At 53.6% G+C, this 2,372-nt stretch overlaps 1 long non-coding RNA gene across 1 annotated transcript; it reads right to left on the bottom strand.

Moving 5' to 3' along the window:
• Positions 1-427: 427 nt before the first annotated feature.
• Positions 428-2,182, bottom strand: LOC108445730. The gene is made up of 2 exons (XR_001860687.1): positions 1,192-2,182; positions 428-1,078 (listed from the first exon to the last, which is right to left on the bottom strand). It is a non-coding gene; the product is annotated as an uncharacterized LOC108445730 (long non-coding RNA).
• Positions 2,183-2,372: the final 190 nt, after the last annotated feature.

The raw sequence follows: 2,372 nt of genomic DNA, 5'->3' as shown, positions 1-2,372 counted from the left end.
TCCACCACACCCCAAACCTTCCCGCTTTTCCCTCGTTGCGCTCCAGGAGCAGGGAAAGCCTTTCCCGGGATGGCAGCAGCTTCTCCTTGGATTTCTCACCCACTGGGGGGGTTGGTGGCAGGGCAGAGGCACCGCTGGCCTGTGTGAGCTCAGAGGGGACCCGGTGACATCACAGCATCCCTGGGGAAGCCTTCCCAACCCCAATTCCAAATCCCGGGGGTCGGAGCAGAGCCTGAACCTCCCCAGGCTCAAAGGGGAGCGGGATCAACCCCTCCTCCCCCCAGAACCCCCAGAATTCCACAAAACAACTCCTTTCAGCACAACTCATCAGAAGCACAGCAGTATTTTAAATTTGGGGAGAAAAACCTCCTCAAAATCCCCCTCGGGCCGCCGTTCCCTCCGCTCCCAAAATTCCCATCTCCTCCACTCCGTGCACAAACGCTTGGAGAGTTTTATTTCCTAAAAAACCAGGGATTTGGTTTAGCACCAAGGCAGGAAAAACCCATCAAACAGGGGCTGTAATCCTCACTAAAAATCTTCCCGGCTCTCTGAGCTCAGCACTGGGGGTAAAACAATGTGAATTCCCGAAAAAAGAAAAGGAAAACTTCCATCCTGACAGGAGAGCAGCAGCAGCAGCAGCAGCTTTTAAAGGCAGCTTCCACCCGGCTGTGATTAATCAGCTTGTCCACCTTGTCTAAATAGTCCATCGAGCAATAATTAAAAATAATAAGCCAGAAATTATCAAATCACACACAATAACTGCAAAGCTCCTTCCCCCTTTCGCTCTTGTTTATTGTTCAAACTTGTCAAGCCCCTCGCCGCGCTCCGAGCAGCCTCTCTGGGAAGGCAGAGCCCCTTGCAGCAGATGGACTTGCAGGATGAAAAATGTCCTAATTATGACCCTTTTCGGCCAATCCATTACCCTCCAAATTGTCCCGGTGTTTGTCCCTGCCAGTCAGCAGCAGAGCCGGGGCACAGGCTGCTGTCACGGCGTTTTGCTCCTCTCCAGGTACATTCGTGCAGATTCAGGCCCCAGCTGAGATCAGAACCATCCCCTGCCCGCGTTTGCTTTGATGTTCTGCAACAAACACATTTATTAGATGAGATTTGGGGAGCGCAATTCCAGCACGCGCCGCCCTGGAGCTGACATTACCCAGGGAAAATCATTCACATTATCTCCTCAAAGTTTACCTTGTCCACCACAAGTAACCACGCAAAATTCAGTGTCCCTCTCCTGGAATACTGAATATTCAGCGGAGGGAAGAAACACAACTCTGGGAGAAGCGTCCTCGGCGTTTCAGGAATAAAAACCCCCCAATTCTCCTGGAGCAAAGCCCTGCTCTGCTCACAGAGTTCCTGCAGACAAAGGCTCTGCAATAGAGCACAGCCACTTACCTTAAAACTCACCCAAAGCACAACTACTTCCCAAAAGTTTGCAAGCAGGAAAAAAAAAAACAAAAAACCAAAATCATCACCAGAACCTCAAGGAAAGATAAAAACAACCAAGGGCTCCCAGGGAGAGGGTTTCGAGTGCGTTTATTCACAGCTCCTTCCCCACTGCCTCGTCCTCGTCCTTTTTTTTTTTTTTTTTTTTTTTTTTAATGTATTTTTTTTTTCACGTGCCCTTTCCAATACCTTTAACCCTCCCTCGCTACGGGAACGACGACAATCGCGACAGGGGAGCCCCGCCGCGACAGGGCACGGAGGCGGCCGCTGTCCCGAGGATTGTCCGGCCGCACAAAGGCTGCGAATTAAAGCAGCAAATTAAGGCAGCTTCGAGGAAGCCCCAACTTTAACGCTCGAGTTGAAATGCAAAATTCTCGGCTCCGGGGTTTGGGAAGGGAGCAGCGCTCCAAGGTTTCTGCCCCGAAATGCGCCGAGGGGCGCGGGGTGAAGGGAGGGAGGTGGGAAGGGGAGCAGCTCTTCGGGAGCTGCCTTTGCGCTCAGCAGCTCCCACCAAATCCCCAAATCCTGGAGCCTCAAAAACCGGGATCTGCTTTACTGCCCACCTGGATCAGGATTGGAGCGACAGCCCTGATCTCGTTCTGACCCGCACGGGAAAGCCGTTTGCGGATCAAAACGTGTGATTCCTACACATCGCTAAAGATTTCTGTAGCGAGAAGTGTCTGCATTACCCACGGATACCCCCGGGGAGCTCCCGGTGCTCCGTTTCGAGGACAACACTTGATCAACTCACAAAACTTTTTGTGGAGAGGGGGAGGGAGGAGGAGGCCGCTCCTTCCCCCGGCACAGCTCCAGGCCGGGGTGCGGGACCCGGGTGCGGTACCGGGATGAGGAACCGGGATGCGGCACCGGGATGAGGGTCCCGCATCCCGCGGCAGCGCAGCCCTGTCCGGCCGCGCAGGGGGAGA

This window comes from Corvus brachyrhynchos, unplaced genomic scaffold, assembly GCF_000691975.1.
Source record: "Corvus brachyrhynchos isolate BGI_N302 unplaced genomic scaffold, ASM69197v1 scaffold340, whole genome shotgun sequence".
NCBI classification, from domain to species: domain Eukaryota; kingdom Metazoa; phylum Chordata; class Aves; order Passeriformes; family Corvidae; genus Corvus; species Corvus brachyrhynchos.
This window is presented reverse-complemented; position numbering and strand designations above follow the sequence as displayed.